Source organism: Pogona vitticeps, chromosome 4 (assembly GCF_051106095.1).
Source record: "Pogona vitticeps strain Pit_001003342236 chromosome 4, PviZW2.1, whole genome shotgun sequence".
Classification (NCBI taxonomy): Eukaryota; Metazoa; Chordata; class Lepidosauria; order Squamata; family Agamidae; genus Pogona; species Pogona vitticeps.
The window spans coordinates 22,396,335-22,418,045 of NC_135786.1; the positions used below are offsets into that span (position 1 = coordinate 22,396,335).

At 39.9% G+C, this 21,711-nt stretch overlaps 1 protein-coding gene across 2 annotated transcripts in view; it reads left to right on the forward strand.

The window, feature by feature from the left end:
• KCNB1 (potassium voltage-gated channel subfamily B member 1) overlaps positions 1–21,711 on the forward strand; it is a 220,355-nt gene that overhangs the window by 159,484 nt on the left and 39,160 nt on the right. The gene's annotated exons all lie outside the window — the stretch shown is intronic.

Genomic DNA, 21,711 nt, shown 5'->3' on the forward strand with positions numbered 1-21,711 from the left:
TTCATCTTTTACTTGTTGGGAGTCATAAAATTAAAATAAATAAATAAATAAGCACACAGTCCTGCTCTAGTTATCATACAGTAATAACTGAAGAAGAGGCTTACTTCATACTGTAGGTGGACAAATACTGTACGGGTCTGTGTTTCTGGCTGACTAGAGAACACAACTGAAACTGAAGCTGAAAAAGAGACCCAATGAAAGTCCAGGGGGCAGAGTCTAACTGTAGCCCATAATAAGATGATCTAATATATAACTCTTCAGGGGCCCTGCTTCTATACAGTCTGATTTTCCTCCAGGATCACTTTAGGAATTAGGATAATTGTGATAATGAGCAATCAAGGGAAGTCTTGAGTGGGCTGACTTTTGCAAAGCTCTTCCAAGTGAATCTTTAGTGTTGTACACTCACTCTGTCTTACTCACTGAATTTTTCAGACAGTCCTACACGTAAATAACTTCTCTTCTTAAGGGGGCTGTCATTATTTAAAAGGAAGATACTGTATTATTATCTGCCACATCACATATTTAAAAGATAACCCCCTCTGTGCAGGTTCTTGGAGGGGGGGCCTTGATCTCCCCCCCCCATAAAACTGCTCCAGATACATTTTCTTGCTTAAAACAACCCATGTTTATTAATAGGAGCCCAACAGAAGCAACAGGCACATAATTCTGTTTGCAACAATACTTCATACCCCAACAGAGGGAGGAAAAAGTTTCCAGGAGCTTTTCTATAGTTAAGGGGTACCTCCTGTTTGAACAATCCAGGGGCTTTCCCCTGGATTGTTCTCTTGTCCAGATGTGGATTCTTGTGGCCACAGCACCGGCAGCAGTGGTAATGACTCTTGCCTCCACCACTCCTCATTATTCTGGATCCTCCAGGGTTCTCCCAGGCCTTCTTGTCTGACCTGGAACTGGTCTCTTAGAGGGGATTCTCTCTTCCACAGCCTCTCTTATTTGATTTTTATACCACCCATTCTGGCTGCCAAGGCCGCTCTGGGCAGTTTACAACAAGATAACAATAACAGTAACATAGCGACAAGGATCAATAACAACAAGTCGCTTAGAGTGGTCTGGTAGTCCAGATAGGCAGGGTATAAATCAATCAATCAATTAAATAAATAAATAAATAAATAAATAAATAAATGAATGAATGAATGAATGAATGAATGAATGAATGAATGAATGAATGAATGAATGAATGAATGAATGAATAAATAAATAAATAAATAAATAAATAAATAAATAAATAAATAAATATTAAAAATACAAAATGAGTAACAGTAAAAATACACAGTAAAAACATAATAAAATTAAATTAAAATGGAAACATGGTGGATATTAATTTATTGAGGCACTATTGTGTTATGTTGTTTTAAGATCCGAGAAGGCCTGTCTGAATAGCCATGTTTTTAATAGCTTTTTGAAGGCTCCCAGAGAGGGGGGCCAGGCAGATTTCAGGCTAGAGAGTGTTCCATAGTTGCAGGGCAACCGGTTTCTAGTACTGTATTTTTCCATTTATAACATGCCCCCGTTTATAAGACGCCCCCTACTTTTCTAACCCAAAAATTAAGAAAACTTAGCTTGGAGTATTCAGCCTCTGGGTTCAGAATGCAAGGACATTAGGAGTCCCTGTTGAATCTGGGCACTGCCTACAGGCTCCACCTCCAAGGAGATATGTTCCAATTGGTTTGTTCAGCATCAGCTGACGTCAGTTCCAAAGGGCTCGTGATTGGAGGAAGGTAAGTCTCCTGACTGTAGGAAGCTAAGCCTCATAACTGGAGGCAACCTCTTTACAAAGGCAAGATAAGGGCCATTTTGTTCTCGCCATGTTCTCAGCATACTTCCGTGTATAAGACGCCCCTCAATTTTAGTGTTATTATTTTAGGAAAAAGTAGCATCTTATACAAGGAAAAATATGGTACCGTAGTTGCTTTTCAGGCTTCTCTCAGGGTCAAAACTCTCAACTTCCCTGCCTATGATGGTCTTATAGGATGGGCTGATCTAATCGGAGGGAGGCACTCTGCCAGATATCGAGGTCCTAAACCATTTAAGGCCTCTTTAGGCTTAGATGATATAACATTTGGGGAGACTGAGACTGATAGATTTCTTCTCTTTGTTTCTTTACTGTCCACTAAATTTTATAACACCTATGCCTTGACAAGAGCTCTGGAGACCTCAGACGTTTGCCTTATTAGTAACTTTTTAGTGATGCAGTAAAGGCATGACCATGATAGTAGCTCCTTCTGTCACCACCCCTTGTATACATGCAGCTCTTGTGGGTGAGCTGAGCTGCCAGTCATTTGAAAAAGTCTTCCCTTTGTACAACTCCTACATTAGTGATACATAAGAACATAAGAAGAGCCCTCCTGGATCAGGCCAAGGGCCCATCTAGTCCAGTTTCCTGTATCTCACAGTGGCCCCACCAGATGCCTCTGGGAACACATGAGACAACTAGACACCTGTCTCCTGATACCACTCCCCTGCATCTGACATTTTGAGGTAACTTCCTTTTAAGCCTGGAGATTATATATCCCTATCATGGCTTGTAACCTGCGATGGACTTTTCATCCAGGAATCTGCCCAATCTGCTTTTAGAGGCATCTAGTCCAGATGCCATCACCACATCCTGTAACAAGGAGTTCCACAGACTAACAACACGCTGGGTAAGGAAATATCTTCTTTTGTCTGTTCTCACTCTCACAACACTCAATTTGAGTGGATGTCCCCTGGTTCTAGTATTGTGTGAGAAGGAAAAGAGCTTCCCTCTATCCACTTTATCCATCCCCTGCATAATTTTATATGTCTCAATCATGGTCCCCTCTCAGGCACCTTTTACTCTAGACTAAAGAGCCTGAAACACTGTAGCCTTTCCTCATAAGGGAGGTGCCCCAGCCCAGTCATCATTTGAGTTGCTCTCTTCTGCACCTGGTAATCATACAGCATTGGGAGTATAATTAGCAAGATGCAGTCTGGCCTCAGCCTCCTCCTCCTCCTCTTGTTTATTTTTATGCCACTTTACCATGGTAAAACTCTCATCAAAATACTTTACAGTAACATCAGAAATGTTACATAATAGAAAACAGTAATACTGCCAGATAATTAAAAAAAACCCATTACAACTCAGGATTTAAGTAAGTATGAGTTATGTGCTGTCAAGCTGCATCCAGCTTACAGCAACCCTAATAGGAGTTTCAAAGGCAGGTGAGATAGTTTTATCAGAGCCACCCCCATGACTTCCCATGACAGAGTAGGCATTCAAACCTAGATCTGTCACTCTATCCACTACACTACCCTAAATAAACATACAACAGGCTAAACATATAAAAGTAATACATATGTATTATTTGATGAAGCACTCCACTGACAGTTCACTTTAAGACTTAACAAAAAAGAAATACCAAATTAAAAAAAATCTGAATATCAGTAGTAGCAATATGCATCTTTCCTAAAATAAATCTGAACCTAAACACAAACCTTAAAGAAGCATCTGCAACAACATTGATAGCATGAGTCAAGAAGACCCCACCTTCCTAGGCCCGGTAGAAATGGGACAGGCAGAGATCAGTTTTTGAAACACTGAAGCTTGGTGGTCTCCAGATCCTTCTCAAGCTTTCACTGAACATAGAATGGGGACCTCTTACACACCGTCTGGAGTGTCACAAGGCCAAATTAGACCGTCCAGTTAATGCGTCATTAAAGTTAAGACTTCAAAGACTGCTTATTCTCATGCCTTGAGCTGCATTTTAAAAGCTAGATTCCTTTTATAGTTTGGTCATTAGGTGGTAATACAGGATTCATCTGCATGTCTGATTTCTCAATCAAGTATCCAGAAGAGAAATGTTGTTAGAATAGGAAATAAATTTCCTTTCTTACGTTATCTGACCCTCAGTTTAAAAAAGGTTGAATGTTCATATTTTTGTCTCAAGAGCTGGAACTTACAAGTGCATACAGCTTCCCCCCACCCCCCAAACTCCTTCATTGTCTACTGATAGAACTAAGAATTAATATGAGCTGGATACTTTTGTTAGCAGCTGTGAGCTGAGATCATCATGAGATTCACCCATTAGCAGAAAGAACAAGAAGAATAGAACAATTCTATAATTTAATTTATTGGGACCCATGGCACAGCGATTAAATTGTAGTATTGCAGTCAAGCCTCTGCTCACAACCTGAGTTTGATCCCAGTGGGTTCAAGTAGCTGGCTCAAGCTTGACTTAGCCTTCCATATTTCTGGAGTCTGTAAATGAGTACCCATCTCACTGGGGGACAAAGTGTTGCTTGCTTAATTATGTTACTCTAGCACTGTGGGGCAGTATATAAGTTGAAATTATGATGATGAGGAGGAGGAGGATGTGGATTATGTCCTAACTGCCCACCAAATGGTGGAGGCCACATATACAAGAACAGTGTGTAATATTGTCCTTGCTTTCCCCTGTCTGAAACAAACAAGGAATTGTCTACCATCTGCCCAGCAGATGCTAGTTGTTGTCATATGTCGTCGAGTCAACTCTGACTTATGGCAACCCTATGAATGAGTGACTTCCAAATTGTCCTTTCCTCAACAGCCCTGCTCAGCTCCTGCAAATCCAAGGCCATGGCTTCTTTTATGGAGTCAATACATAATGCTAACCATAATATAGATGCTATCCAGCCCTAAATTACAGAATCAAACTTTATGAGCATCACACCACTGCAAATAGTCTCAAGGTTATTTTGACTCAGGTTCTAGCATATGCTCCATAAATGGATGAATGCTATAAATCAGTTTTTAAAGAATAAAATTGGACAAGCTGAGAGCTGAAGTATGCCCCACCACGCTAGTGTCTCAAAGGAAGGCAGCATATAATCAGGGCTGAGAATGGTCTGGAGTTCTATGCAAAGACAGACAGAAGTGCAGTACTGAACATGCTTTAAGCATGCCTTAAACTTTTTGCAAACATAAAGTCACATAGAATAGTTTTCTAGTCTATGTGAAGGCAAGAACATAAACTGGAGGATTGCAACCTAAAATTTGCAGAAATTATTGATGTCTTGCATGGCTTTTTGTTCTCCCAATATTAACACATGCAGGGAGGCGGGGGTAATATAGGAAATATCAAGAAGCAACAATAAGTTGTGCAAGTTCTTAATTTGCATCATTTCTAAAGGTCTTAAATACATTGATAATTGGCACAGAATTGAGGTTTCCTTTTAGTGTGGGGCACATAAAGGTCTTTTTTGTTAGCTCTTTATAAGCATAACACTTCAAAGGACTCAACAAAGCCTGGCTCCCAGCACTGAAAAACGCAGCGTACAAAAGGTCAACAAACTCTACCCAGCCACAAGGACCAGTGATCATTGCACACAAAAGACCAGCTAATGACATCCATCCATCACAGTGACAGATCATTTCTCCCCCTTATCACAACAATACACCCACAACAAAAAACACACTGATCACCATAGTCACCCAATCTCCTGAAAAGGACAAAAGCTGATCCCACAGCTATAAATACTCAACTATCCAACAAACTGCACCAAAGCACAGACCGAGTTCTGACTCCTGTTCTCTGCAGATGCCAGCCACAGAGACTGGCGAAATGTTAGGAAGAAAAACCTTAAGAACACGGCCAAATAGCCCGGAAAACCCACAACAACCAAAATTGCAAACATTAATATTTTAGATTGTATGGCCTTACTTACATATCTTAAGGCAATGAAATTTCAGGTTTTTGTGTCAGATCAATTAAAAAAGACAGCATTAGAGTCTAGATGAGAAAGGATTGTGTTTTAGCTGGAAATAACACCACTAAACATGACCTAATATCCTTTGACATTTTTCCATTTAGGGATTTGGTCCTTAGAAAAAGTTGTTCTTTTCAAGCAAGCGTGTTTGTTCAAAGGCTTTTAATCTTTCTCTTCAGTTGTAAAGTGAACGCAGAAGAGCTTTCAGCTTGTCACAAAAGGAAAAAAACATTGGGAGAGAGGAGGGGAAAACAAACTTAGGCACTAGTTGCAACATTCTTATGTTATTCATTCATTTACTCATTTAATATCCCCAAACTAGGACCCAAGGAGACTTATTTTAAAAAGGTACTACTAAGGCAGATATGTTACAATGCTAAAACACAATTAAACATATTACTTTTGGGATGCAGTAAAGCACAATTTTAGAAAGTTATGATCCAGGCTACAATTCACAGATTCAGCCATCACTATTTGTTCTTCCAAGCTCTGACCTGACCTATTTAGATGCCTTACCTCTGCCAGTTTGCAGGTATCGAGGATAACAAATTTTGGGAAAGCAACATAACAAATTATAATGCTTCCCTGTATATTTAGTAATGTTTAATGTTGAAGGAGTGGTATACTATGGTCACTCCAAAGTGGGTTTCCGTGGCTGAACAGAACTCCTGGGCCCCATTCTGTCCACTACAGCACAATAGCTCTTTCAAAATGCACTTCAATTTACTATTCTTTTCTATTTTTTGAGGGGATGTGGTGGTGCAGCGGGTTAAACAGAAGCCTCTGTGCTGCAAGGTCAGAAGACCTGCAGACGTAAGACTGAATCCATGTGACAGAGTGAGCCCCTGTCGCTTGTCCCTGCTCCTGCCAACCTAGTGGTTTGAAAGCATACAAAATGCAAAATGCGAGTACATAAATAGGTACCACCATGGTGGGAAGGTAATGGCGTTCCATGTCTAGTCGCGCTGGCCACGTGACCACGGAAACTCTCTTCGGACAAACACTAGCTCTGTGGGTTGGAAATGGAGATGAGCACTGCTCCCTAGAGTCGGACACGACTGGACAAATTGTCAAGGGGAACTTTTACCTTTACCTCTCTTTTTTAAGTGAAATATAAGCATAGATCTAACTTTATGTGGGAAGTCTCTTCCCTAGGGAGATACTCCAAAAGTTCTCTAATTCCATGAGGAAATTATTATTTTCCTATGCATCTGAAGTCCCACTCACTCACTCTCTTTCTATTGATACAGCTGTTTACCCAGAGACTATATTGAGGAATTGTTCACAACTTCTACCAACCTACATTAGCCCAGAGTGTTACCTGTGCTGTAAACGGGCCTTATTGACTTGAGTCAGTCATTGTTTGGCACCCCTGACCTCTTCAAACTCAGAATGCACTTTAGGTACCAACACTGAGTCTTAGAGGCTATATTTCAATCAATATTGCCTCTCTTCTGTTCTGTAGTTTTGTTCAAACATCAATAATAGGAAACAACAGGACCTGTGTGTGCTATTTGAATTATTCAATCTAACATTTGGCTGATTATTCCATTAATAAAAGCAGTCCAAATTTACTACCCTGCAATAGAAAACCTACTTTGGAAGTATTAATCATCTAGCTGTATTCCATGCAAAATGGACTTTATTGATGTTGAATTACACAACTAAGTTCTCCATTCTCATGACAGAACCTCAGGATGATTCTTCATCTCATAAAAAATGGCCAGAATAAGGTGTCAACGATTTATTGAAAGCAATATTTTTTCTCATATTTACTTCCAATAGATTTCCATCTTAGGTTTGATGTTACAGAAAATAGATATGTCACTGCTATGGCTGTGTCTTAGGCCTGAGAAGAAAACTGATGGAGTGTAATTTATGGGTAATCATTCATAATGTAACAGCAGAACTTTTAGTTACTTGCCTGTGTTTTATTGTCCGATTTTGTATTGGAAGCCGCCTAGAGTGGACTGGTAGTCCAGATAGGTGGGGTATAAATCAAATACAGTGGTGCCTCGCATAACGTTTGCTTCGTTTAACGTTTTTTTTGCTTAACGTTTATTTTTTCAGAGTCAGATTGTGCTTCGTATAACGTTTTTCCCTATGGGCGATTTTCGCATAGCGTTTTTGGGACCATGCTTCGCTTAACGTTTTTTGTTTTAGGTCCCCTGCTTCACTTAACGATGTTTTTTTTTTCAATTAAAAAAGTGTCTTAGAAGGGTCAAAAACGGTTCTAAATGCTTGGATTCGTTAGAGGACCCCTTAAGACATGTGCAAACCTGATTTGGCTTTGATCTGACTTTTCGTTAATTTTTTGTGAATTTTTGTTTTTTGGCCCATAGGAACCAATGGACCTGTCAAAATCTGACAGCTCCATGCTTTCCTATGGGGGAGAAAACAATTTACAAAAAATTAACGAAAGTTCAGATCAAAGCCAAATCAGGTTTGCACACAACTTAGGGGGTCCTCTAACGAACCCAAGAATTTAGAACAGTTGCTGAGTCTTCATTAATTTTTTGTGAATTTTTTCTTCCCCCATAGGAAATAATGGAGCTGTCAGATTTTGACAGCTGTCAAAAGTTGGGGGAAAAAAATTCACCATTAATTAACGAAAAGTCAGATCAAAGCCAAATTAACTTTTGCATCCGTTTTAGAGGGTGCAGAAGCTAATCCAAGCATTTAAAACCACTTTTGACCCTTTTATGACACACTTAATTTTGCAAAAATTGACTTCGCAAAGCCATTGAAACATATTGAGTCAGCTACAATACATTCCAATGGAGGATACATTGTATCGTTTAACGATGTTTCCTATGGGTTTTTTCGCTTAAGGATGGCAATCCGTGCCTATTGGAACGGATTAACCGGTTTCCAATGCATCTCTATGGGAAATGGTGTTTCGCATAAAGTTTTTTTCGCATAAGGTTTTTTTTTTGGAACCAATTAAAAACGTTATGCGAGGCACCACTGTAGATAGATAGATAGATAGATAGATAGATAGATAGATAGATAGATAGATAGATAGATAGATAGATAGATAGATAGATAGTAGTAGTAGTAGTAGTAGTAGTAGTAGTAGTAATAATAATAATAATAATAATAATAATAATAATAATAATAACAACAACAACAACAACAACAACAACAATAACAATAACAATAACAATAAAAAACTGGTCAGTAAATTGAAGTTTATCTGTTGAGGAAAAGCTGGATGTAAATATCATAGTCTCTATTTCCTCCAGTGACAGCAGGAATGTTTTCATATTGTTAAGAGTTAGTGATGTTTTGTAATATCAGCTTTTTACAACATTCGGAAGGAAGGAAGGAAGGAAGGAAGGAAGGAAGGAAGGAAGGAAGGAAGGAAGGAAGGAAGGAAGGAAGGAAGGAAGGAAGGAAGGAAGGAAGGAAGGAAGGAAGGAAGGAAGGAAGCGTTTGTGGACAAGCAGTGCTATACTATTTCCAAGTAGGCAATAATCCAGCATCTCAGTAGGCTAAAAAAACAACAAAGCAAAACGACCCCAAACCCCAGTAACCTTATGCAGGCTGGCTATAGCCTGATTTGGATACCCAAATGGCACCCAAAATCCCATGTGGGGAGCTAACTCTACCATCACAAATCTAGCATTTTTTCCAACCGCCTGGATGGTTTGCCCATGCTGTCTCTCCCCCTAACCCCTGTTGCAAAATTCAATTTCTCAGTTAGTATCAAAGCTTGGAGATTGGAAAAATGAGGAATGTGATTCCTGGCTATGTGAATCAGAATTTTGTCACTTAAGTCCAGCACAGCACTTGGAATTGCATTTTGGCAAGGCATACTCTGGAGCACTAGTATAAAGAATATTCTGGGTAAATAGGTCTGCCTGGAATCCCTTCATTACCAGCTGTGTTTCTGAGCTGTCACCAAGAGGTGACAGGTTCTTGGTGATACAGAATTCTTAGCCTCCAGATTATGAAAGCATGATTGGGAGCCAGTGGGTCTAAATGTAAAAGAAAAAAAAACCTACAGGCCGCCTTCTTGCAATATGGGTGCTTTTGACTGTTCTAGAAATATGCAGTTCCCAGCATGGTGACAGACCAAGGCTGTGATAAGGGAAAGACGAACACCATGAATATGGTGATATGATCCCTGAAGTGGAAAACCCGCTCATTCTTAGTAAGACAGCTTGTCTTCTTGACATAGAATCATAAAATTGTGCAGCTAGAAGTAGGACTGCAAGTGTAATTGTACCGAAACCCTTATCAAAGCAGAAGATCCACATAAAGGATCCTGACTGATAACCACCAAATTTCTAATTAAAAACCTCCAGCGAAGGTGAGTCTGCTATCTTCTAAGGAAATTAGTCCCACTGTTGGACAATTCTTACTGCCACGAAGTTCTTCCCAATGCTTAGTTGAAATCTTTCACTTGGATCTTACTATCATGAAAAAACAAGGTTGCTCCATCTTTCAAGTATTAGAAGATGACCATCATAAAACTTCTTATTCTACCCCTTTCTGGCTAAACATCTCCAACTCCGTCAGCTATTCTTCTTAGGTCTTGATTTCCAGACCCTTTATGATCTTGGTCATGGCCCCGTGGACATGTTCCAGCTTCTCAATACAGTACCTTTTTGAAATTGTGGTGCTGAGAACTGGGCATTGTTGTGTGGTTATTTTTTCTGTAATTTGCAAAAAATATCTGTGCGAGCCTGTTGTCATTTCCACTAAGGATGCAATACACACAAAAACACAGAGAATGAGAGAGAGTCAGAGAGAGGACAAACATGAAGTGAGTGGTTGATTGAGTGGATTTTTAAAAATGTATGTTACTGCTTTGAATGCATCTCTGTGTTGCTTTTGTTTAACTTTTTTAGTGTGGTATTCATTTGATCTTTTTCAGTGTTTGCATACAATAGGAACGCCGTATCTGCAGCGGATCAGTTCAAAGCCCCCTGTAAATGCTGAAAGCCACAGATAATAGTGAACACTAGAGATGGAGGTATTAATTTTGTATATGAATATGAATACCCCTGCACAAGTAGAGATTATGAGGGTCGAGCTCCATGGGGCCGGACTCTCGTTATCTCCACCTATATGGATGTATTCGTATACGAATATCCCCATCTCTAGTGAACACTATTATAATATCATGGTCTCTGGCTCCCTTTAGTAGCCAGTTCTGGTAATTACACTATAGAAATATGTATTTTGGGGATTTTTCTTTTATAATATTTTTAATATTTTCAGACCATGGATAAGTGAAACAGCAAATACTAATCCCATGGATAAAGGGGTCCTACTGTACTTACTGTTTTTGGCTTCTAATATTGTATTTTAATGATGTAAACTGCCTTGGGTCCTTTTTAAGCAAAAAAGTGGGGAAAATATTTTAAATAAATAATAAATTGATTGATGGAAAAGATGCTAACAATCTAAATGATGTGTATGATTTTAAAACTTCATCCTAACTTCCACAATTGACACACACACACAAAATCATTCTTTTGAAGGTGACAACTTTTGTTGAGAGTGCCCTCCAAGTTCTCCTAGGTGAGGAGGAAAGTTCTGTAGCTTCATATTCTCGCTCTTGAGACAAGGAAGTGTTTACATTCCTTCCATGAGGCTGGTTGAACACTGACAAAGTAAATGAAGGCAATATAAATGGGCTGGCATAGAGAACAAGGATTCACTTAATTGTCTCATTTACAGCACATCAATTTGGTTGTAGGGACAGGTTGGAAATAAATAGTATTTGCTGGTCATAGCAAACAGGGAGCTATAGATTTTTTTTCTGCCCTTTTATCACCAAAATACTGACCATTTTGGCTCTCCCTATGGGAATTCGTTCCCCCAGAGAGAAAGCCAGTTTTCTTGCCATGAAAGAAGCTGCTTCGGCTGGGACCATTCTATTAAAAATAATGTCGGCCTTAATAACAGCACCAATTTAAAACCTCCTATTACTTTTGACAGCTACAATGATGTAAATAAAGCAAATAACACAGATGTTAGTGAGAAAGCTTTCAGCACAGTCATGCTTTGCTAATAATATCTGGGCTAACAGCAGGTTGAGGCAGGAGCGCAGAATACTTTGTGTGCCCCCTTCCATGATACCAGCTAAAATATATTCATTTCTGTGAGGATATAGACAGTGTGAGGTGAGGATTCCCTGCTCCTAACCCTGTCCACAACATGCTCTGGGATATGTGGACTCATTCTATGTTGTGTCCAAATATTTCGGTTCCTGTGGGAAAGTTAGCCACAACCATTTATGTCCCATTGGTTTCACTGGACCTCAGGAACGATCAACCTAAATCTGGATACATTCCATTAGCGTGTATAAGGATTGGCAATACTTTTGCCTAATCTATTGTTCAACATCGGAAGAACCAAAGTATCATATGCATGACCACCATATGGACAGATTTTTTAAGGATATTTTTTCTTTTTGTATATTCCACTGTTAGAAACACAAATTAAGGGGGCTCTTTTATTAGCAAGAATGTGAATAATTCCTTGATTGATTGATTGATTGATTGATTGATTGATTGATTGATTGATTGATTGATTGATTGATTGATTGATTGATTGATTGATCGATCGATCGATCGATCGATCGATCGATCGATCGATCGATCGATCGATCGATCGATTGATTTGAGTATTTCTATACTACCCAATTTAGTGAAGAGCACTACTCTGAGTAGTTTACAGCCAAAACCAAAACCAATCATTCCTCGGTTTTTAGGGTCAAAGCACCAGAGCTTCTTAATTAGCAGGGGCCGTGATATCATCATATTCTTCCTTATTCTTCCAAGCCCAGCACAATCCCTGTAATAGATGGATGGGAGAAGGGGATCCTAGCAACAATGGTATTGTACAATGACCTTGATATAATGTAAAATATTTTGGGGGTGGCTCAGTCTTTCAGGGGTAATTGAGAGCCATTGGTTTCACAATATACCTGCTCGTGGTGGAGAGGGAGGCTGCTAAGACTAGGTTTTAGATTTCCCTTTGGAACTGGGTATTGGGAATGCCACCATAAGCATTTGTACTTCGAAACTGAGCCACCAGAATCATGTTCAGAATCCTTTGTCAGATCCTTTAATTTTAGCAGTTTCCCTCACCAGAATCCACTATGAGCTACACATACACATATACCCCAACAACTGTTTGTCTTGTTTCAAACATGGGTTATGCTTCTGAAGGCTTCCAGGAGCCACTGTTCCCCATTTTATGTGTTAGTAGGGAGCTCTCGAGGCTGCAAAAATGTGAATCGGCCACATACATGAGCCACCCTGCCTCAATTAGAAGAACAAGGCATGTAGCTTAATTCCTTATCACAGTGTTGTACCTCGGAGGTTTCTTGTGAAAAAGAATGAATGGTTACTTCTATCTGCCTTAGAGAGCCTTGAGGTTAGCCAACGTTGGCACAGGCATATTGCACAATGACTCCTCGGTGAAACAGGCTAGCCCCGGTGTCAACCCAGTGTCAGTGTTCTTGGGATTTCCTTTGTTCATCTCTTTGTAATCTCTGTTCGTGCTGAGAAAGCAGTGAGAACTCTTACCAGCATTACTAAGCAGATTAAAGTATAAGGGACAATGGGCACAGCCTGAGTGACCATGCATTTTCCAAGGAGAAGCTTAAAGTTCTCTCTGTCATGCGAAAGTAGAAAGCTAACAGGTGCAGTGCATTAGAATGGCATTTGTCCAGTGGAGATACATGGACTGGCCAGACAGTAGAAAATACAAGAAAAGGTGAGCAGAAGATGGAAGAATTGTAAACATAAAACAGCAGACTGCGTCACAATTGTCAGAACCACTGATAATTGCACTGTTTATCCTTGAGAGATTTAAATAATACGCAACAATATGAGTAGATGGTTTCCAGATGACCAAATGAGAATTTAAATGGCATACGTTTTTTTGTTGCAAAAAGGTCAGGCAAAATGTAATTTTGCTTTTCTAAACACACACACTTCAAATTAAAATCCAGGACATATGGACCTGGCCATCGTCTTCGGCAAAGCAGAAGGATAATTAGTTCGTAATATATATTCAAGAGACTGACAGTGCATAAGTGAAGACCTTCAAGGAAAGTTTACAGTGAAAAACAGTGGTTTAGATTCCAAGATAATGGAGGTGAAGTTTTGTGGCTTCTCTCGTCTCCTTACAACTGCCTATACACCCAAAACAATCTTTTCTGTCTGCTGGATGTACTTTCATTTGGATGAGAAATCAGTCGAAATATATGGCCAGAGGGCCTTCCATGGTTGCAACTTCAGTCAGCTAACTCCAATTATGAATGCTCTACGCTCAATCTTCCTCTCTCATGCATTTGAAAAATCCCAGTTTCATTCCCTGGAATCTGTAGGTGAGATTGAAAAAGACCCCTGTTTGACAAGGTACTGTAGAAAAGACTGAACCAAAGAAGTCAATGGTCTGAGTTACCATAGGCTACGATCTCCTATTTTTCTAGTAGGGCAGGGCTTGGGTCCCCCGATCCATTTCAGGACCTGATTTGAACCAATGCAATCCAGACCGTTGCTAGTCCTAGCCTGGGCTCTGATTGGAACCAATGTGCAGATTCTAGATCTTCCCCTTAGATGGGAACCTCAAACAGCTGTAACATGGGGTAGAATTTACACATGGATATGAAATATGACAAGGTGGTAGAACACAAAAAGGGGATGCACTGCACCAGATTGCAGCTCTTCTGGTTTTGGGACAAGACACCTACAATATTCCTTACTTGTTCTTTTTTAAATGATGGCTTCCTTGACATGATGAATGAGGAGTGTGAAGAAGAGAGGCTCCTGTTTGCATGTAAGCTCTAAACCCTGGATTTTTCCCTTTAGCTGCATGTTCAGGAAACAGAATACTGTAATGTCTAGAGCAGGGATCCCCAAATCGCAGTTTGTGGGCTTTATAGGACCGGGCTGCAGAGACAGATCTCACCCCCACACGCACGCATGGTGGGCATGGTGTGCTTGTTTTGCATGTGTGGGTGAGTGGGCAGGCTCACAGGTGGGCACGGAGCGTTTGCACTCATGTGCGTGCACACCCCATTCACCTGTGTGTGCACAAACCCCAAGCATGCGCACAAGCATGCCACACCCACCCACGAGTGTGCCACACCCATCCGTGAACATGCCACATCCACCAATGAGTGCAGGGGTGCCCCCACCCCCGCACATCCCCCCCAATCGGTCCACGGTTTCTAAAAGGTTGGAGACCATTGGTCTAAAGAAAAGGCTAGTGGCTCTTACATGGAATTTTCTCTATGTGGACAAAGTCGAAGGCAACCCAATATCTGCAGCAGCAAGTTTTGTTTGAATATTGCCATGCTGAAAAACCCAACTCCAGCATGGTAGAATCCTAGTGGGAAATGCCAGAAAGAAACTCCCAAACCCAGAAGGAAGTTGATGGGGGCGGGAGAGGAACCAAGAAAGACAGACCATACTATGCTAAAGCTGAAACCTAACCATGCAAAACCCAAACAAGAATGCAAGCAGCCAGCACAGTCCCACACATGCTCAGCTGTAAGGTACAGACATACCTGGGTTTACGAATTTAATGCGTTCTATGGGACATTACATAATGCGAAAAATTCATAAACCAAAATGCGGATTGCCATGGGAATGGGGGCGGCACTATAAACCTCCAGGCACAATGCATTTTGGGTAAACTTTCTTTCTAGTACTCCGGAAAATAACATCAACCGAGGCATTATTTTCAGTGGATTTTGCTTCATAAACTGAAAATTACGTTAACCGAGGCGTTCGTAAACCGAGGTACGACTGTAAGTCACAGTGCTACAAAATCTACTTAAGCCACTGTACGAGGTAGCCCAACCTAGCTAAGTGTCTAAAGAAAATGAGCAGATACATGACACAGAATATAAAACCCCCATGTTTTGATGTAGAGGCCTTGCCCACATTCTCAGTGATTGGAAAGATCTGGAAAAGTCCTTTGCCTGCTGGGGAGATGAGAGGTGAGATAAAGTTAGCAAAGCCTGATCCCCACATTCATCTGATATGTTAGCTCCTTCCTTATATGGTATTACGTAGCCTTTCTATTCTCCTCCTTAGCTTCTGTTTCTGTTTTTCTGGTCTTCTGTGATTCTTCTTATTTTTTTTAACTCTCAGAATGCTGATTCTTTCCAGACTGATCCAGGTTAGGCCCAGTTTGCAGCAGAACTGGGCTGGAGCTGCCGATTTCAATCCTAGCCATTTCCATTTGAGACAGATAATCCCAGTTTGACTTGAAATTTTAGATTTAGCCTAGGATGGTCCATGGCCCTAATTCCTAGATATGTGGTTTATGTTTCCATAGTGCATGACGGAGCAGTTGCAAAAAAGTATGTTCTTAACAGTAAGCTCAAAGGCTTAATTAAGCTTCTAGTGTCCTTTGCAAGGTTCATTTTACTGCTTCACAATTGGCATTTTAGGATAAGCATAATAGGATTACAATTGCTATATACAGTTGGGTAAACCAGGAAGTCCTCCTAATGGAGCTTTGCATTGTGGGAAAGCTTTTTCAAAGGACCGTTTTTATATAGCATACATTAATACATGCATTATAGTTGGGGTAGCCCATAAGTAGTATGTAATGCTAAATTTTCTCCCATGTATATTCAATATTATAACAAGTTAATTTGTCATTAATAGCTGTATTCCAAACATCTTTACACCAATCAATTCACTGAAAATCGTACTCCCCTTTCTAATCCTTTGCTGTCATTAATCTTGCAGCTGTTAGTAAATTAGTTATTAATTTCGATTGCATTGTATCTTCACAATATAGCAGACCAGATCTTCTCACTTGGTTACACTGGTATGGTATGGTCGTATACATGGAAAAAAATACAATACATGCCAAGTTAGGATAATTCAGGATGCCACTGATAATGTCTTCTGTGATTTCTTAACTTGAGGCTATTTGTGTCAAAATGTTACACGATTTGCATAGTTGTGCAAGACAATTTTGGCCATTGTGAAATATCTCGTTGAAAATAATAATGATAACTTACATTAAAAATGTAGAAAAATTAGCACATCCAGCTAAAACGCCTGACTACAGCAGACTGTCAGTTGTTGAAGGCCTGCCTGAATGCAAATTTATTTAGTTACAGTGGACCCTTGACTTACAGACAGCTTGACTTACAGACTTTTTGAGTTACAGACTTCTCTGGCCGCAAAATTTAGGTTTGACTTGCAGACTGGGATTTGACTTACAGACCAGAAAAAACCCAAAATGGAACAAAAATGGCCTGTTACGGGATTAATGGGTTTTCAATGCACTGTAGGTCAATGGAGACTTGACTTACAGACTTTTTGACTTGAGAACCGCCTTCCAATACGGATTAAGTTCTCAAGTCAAGAAAGACCCCACTGTAGTTTGTTATACGTTTCTATACCACTGACAGTGTACAACCCTACTCTAAAGCAGTTTACACATAAAAGCAATAATCCAATATGTCAACGAAACAAAACAACTAAATAAACCCCAAATGAAGACGGACTGTAACGAGAATGCGTTTTAAGGGATGATGCCCTTAACAGCTTCACAGAACAATAGAATTTATTTTTTTCGGTACTGTAAGTGTAACCCTTGTGGACTATTCAGTTCAGCCCAACTGGTGGGGAAATCCTTGGAAGGAGCTGTGATTTGAGATTTCAGTAAGAAAGAGCTGGAGAGACAGGATCTGCTGCTCCCATGGTGGATGATAAGGCCTTTACAACCTTTAGATACTACAATGTCAATATGTACAACAGTATGTACAGGAGGTGCATGGAGGGGGTGGATCCACACAGTGATATTATACATTTGCATTTGTGCTTGTCTTTTATTTGGGGGCTTTCGAAACTATGCTTGGAGTTATTTCCTTTATGTTGTGCATCTCCTGCCTTGATTAATAATTATATCTGGGACTTTGTTTTTATTTGGCTTCACAGAGACATTTGCATTCTTGCCGATTTCTACAAGCAATTCCAGCCCTGGTGCTGCTGAAAATAACTTGGGGTTAGAAATTGTAGCATCCAGTTCGGGAGTGTGCTTGTATCATTGTTACCATCATTTAGTTGTATATGTGTATATAAATATTTTTTTTTAAGTTTGGGTTTGCAATACCTATTATAGTATATATGGAGAAAGGCAAGGTAGAAATGCAGTATTTTGAATGAATGAATGAATGAATGAATGAATGAATGAATGAATGAATGTTCCCTACCTTTCATGCTGGGCCTTGAAAGCCCAGGAATGGGAGGCTGCAAACATGGTAACCCTAACCCTGAATATTCCTCATCCAAGATTAATCAGGATTTGAGACCTCAGATTGAAACTGGCTATATGTTCTTGGTGCAGCCTTTCCTTCAAGATTAACTTAGGTCACTTTGAAGTAAACGCAGGAATAGTTTTCTTCAGCTTCTTTATGGGGAAGCCATGACAGTTGCACTGGTGTAAGGGTTGAATAGGTTTGTACTGTAATCATAGCCCTTGCTTTTTTCTATAATAACCCATAATATTTTAGTACTCTGTGTCTTATAATTTCCTTCCTTCTTGGAACAGCTTTTTTCCCTCCAGATAAGGTCAACTGATAGACGCCTGCTGGGGGACTGTTTTTTTCCCCTCTGTTTTTATGTCACCTTCATTATATGTGTCAGCTGGCTCTGCTACATCCTGTCTGCTAAAACTCAATGGGTGTGAAGTTTGGGGTGGTGCGTCAGCCATCACATGCCTCTGTACCAGTAGCTACTAGTCTGCACAAACAAATAAGAGCTAGCACACCAGAGCTGGCAGTAAAAAAAAAAATCAGCATTTACATCCATGTAAGGTTGTACGGGGTTAGATTTCAAGTGACTGGGATGTATTCGTAATGAAAGAACAGCGAGCAAAGAGTGTAGAGTTGCAAAAAATAAAAATAAAATTTAAAAAATTCCAGAACGTTGAGAGATTTCTGGAGATCAAGATTATCTTCCACACATTTCAAAATGCCAGAAATAATAACCACAGACCTAAACTAGCAGAGGCATGTTTCAAAAGGACGTGTGCAAAGTGGGTATGATCTGATGCTGATCTTAAATCTCAGACTTTCAAACACCCTACAGTACTATTACTGTATCACCCATCGGGTATGCCATAATTAGGGACCTGTCAGTTTCCAGCATTTCCTTTTTACACACTATGATTTTCAAGACCATATAATTTAACCCAAAGTACTTGTTCTGGCAGTGCATCCCTCCTCTCCTTGGGTTTCTTCAAAATATATTTAGAGCACTCACAATTATTGACATGCACTTATTGGCTCGGTGGATGGGTGGAGGAACTCAATAATGATCAGAGCTGGGAAATGTTACATTTGAAACTATAATACCCAGAATTCTGCAGCCAGAAGAGCCATTCTGAGGATTGTAGTCCAAAAAGGAATTTTTTTTCAAGCTCTGACAATGACTAAGATCACATTGCCAAACATGGCAAAGAGTCTTGTGGCATTTTAAAGGTTGATAAGTGTTATTTGACACAGCCAAGAGGGACTACAAAGAAAACACTTCAGACTTTGGAGCTCTGGGAGGAAACCCAAGGACTTTGGGGCCAGATAGTCTTCTTGCCTATCCTGCCAGTGCTCAGAACAGGAATAGAAAGGGAAGGTGAACAACTGACTTGTGCCAACATGAGGGATTTACATTTTGGGACCTTGGGCTAGGCTTCCTGGAAGATAGGCTGCTGGCAAGTGATGGCTTGCACTTCACAAGGACTGGGAAGTATATGTGTGGCCACAGCATGAACCTCTGCTTCATCATTTCAACTGAATTGGAAGAGGGAGGGAGATGCAACCTCAGATGTAAAGATATATGAAGGCTTATGCACAATAAGAGGAACCGACCAAACAGCTGTAATAGAGCCCAATAGTCTTCATAAAAATGTAAGAAGAAAAGCAGGCCACGAATCATATAATCTTTGATGTCTATATATGAATTCCAGGAATATGAGAAACAAACAAGGACTGGAAAATGTTAGTTTAGGAGGATAAATCTGACTTGATGGGGATAAATGAAACTTGTGGGATAACTCCCCAACTGGAATACAACAATTGAAGGATATAAATTGTTCAAGAAGAAGAGAAAGGAAAGTGGAGTAGCAGTATACAGTATGCTAAAAATACATATTCCGGCACAGAAATACTGAAGGATGAACTTATTTGTCCCACTCAAGAGCATCTGGATTAATATAATTGGGATGAAAAACAAAAGGAATGTGGTAATTGGAGTCTATTAGAGACTACCCAATCAAGAGAAAAAGATGAATATGAAACTTTTGGAAAAATAAATTGTTAGGAATGTCAAAGAGACACCATGTAGTAGTATTTGGAGATTTCAATTATCCTGATATCTGTTGGGAGGCAAATTCTGCCAAATACAGTATAGCTCCTCCAACAAATTCCTGGCTTGACTAGATGATCATTTTCTCTCCCCCCCCCCCAAAAAAAGTGGAGGAAGATACTTGAGGATTGGCTCACCTTACCTTGATGGAGATGACTTGATGGAATTAGCAGTAAGGGGAACTCTGAGGGGAAATGACCATGTTCTATTTGGGTTCCTGATTTCAAAAGAATTAAAAGCAGAGTTTAGCCACATGTGTATGCTGGATTTTAGGGGGGATGTTTGTTGTTTGTTTTTTAATCTTGTTTAGAATTATTAATTAAATCACGATGCCACAGGATAGGAAGGGAAGGACCCTTGCAAGCAATGACAGACACTCTTTGTTTTCTGAGCTGGTGAAGACTAAATGCATAGTCCCCCCACTTCCTGTCACCCCTTTAAAAAAAAGGTTGTCAAGCATGAAGCAAAATAATAATAGTAACCAATAGCAACAGGCAATTTGCCAGCCACTTACCTCTTTTGGCCAGGTGTCAAGGAAAGGATTATAGATAGGGCAAAAAGAAAGCAGCACCCCACTGTGACAAAAGGGAGAGAGGAAAGACTGAAGGACATCCTTTCCCCATCTATTACCGGGGAATGGTTGGTGCATGGATTCAATCTATGCCTTACCCAAAGGCTACTGGGAGAAAGAAAGGCCTGGGAGAAAGAAAGGTCTAAGATGTGTGGGAGTTTCTTTAAAAAAAGAAACTCTAAAGACACAACTACAAACAATTGCAACAAGAAAAAATGGGTGGAAGACAGCAAGAAAGACCAATGTGGCTTCCCAAACAGCTCAGAGAAGCCCTGAAAATAAAAAAGAGCACATATATGAAGTGCAAGGAAGGCCAGGCCACAAAGGAAGATTACAGACAAGAAGCAAAGAATTGCAGGGATGGTGTTAGGAAAGCCAAAGCTGAGAATAAGCTGAGGTTAGCAAGAGACCCTAAAAGCAATAGAAAGCATTATTCAGGTACATGCAAAACATAAAACAAAGAGAAAAAGTAGTGATTCAGCTACTTAGTGGGGATGATAAAATGATAAGAGTTTAGAAGCATTGCTGCACTGAAGATGACAGCAACACCAAAAGCTTATGCTAGATTTTAAAAAAAATTAAGTATTTGAAAAGTCACAAGACTCATTATTTTTGTTGCAACTGATTAATAAACCTCCACTCCAACCTCTAAACATGTCCAGATATTAGTATCCATATGCAGATGGAGTCTTACTGCACACTTAGTTTTCAACCATTCAACAAAACTTCCCCCCCCCCAAAAAAAAATTAAATATATAAGCCCTCCGGTGGCACACACTCCTTTTTTTTAAGATTCACAAACTGTGTACATCATTTGACCACAATCGAAAGCCAATTTACAAATTCACTAATCATCTTTAAAACACACATACACACACAACATACCAACAACATTTTTTTAAAGCAAGCCACTTCCTCTATTTGGCTGTCAATTACTGAGCACATGTAGCAAGAGAAGACGAAGTTATGCAAGCACAAACCAGCCCATAATCTAGTTAGTTCTGTCTGTCTCAGTCGAACCTGTCTCTCAGATTTGTTATGAGGATTATGCTGGTAATG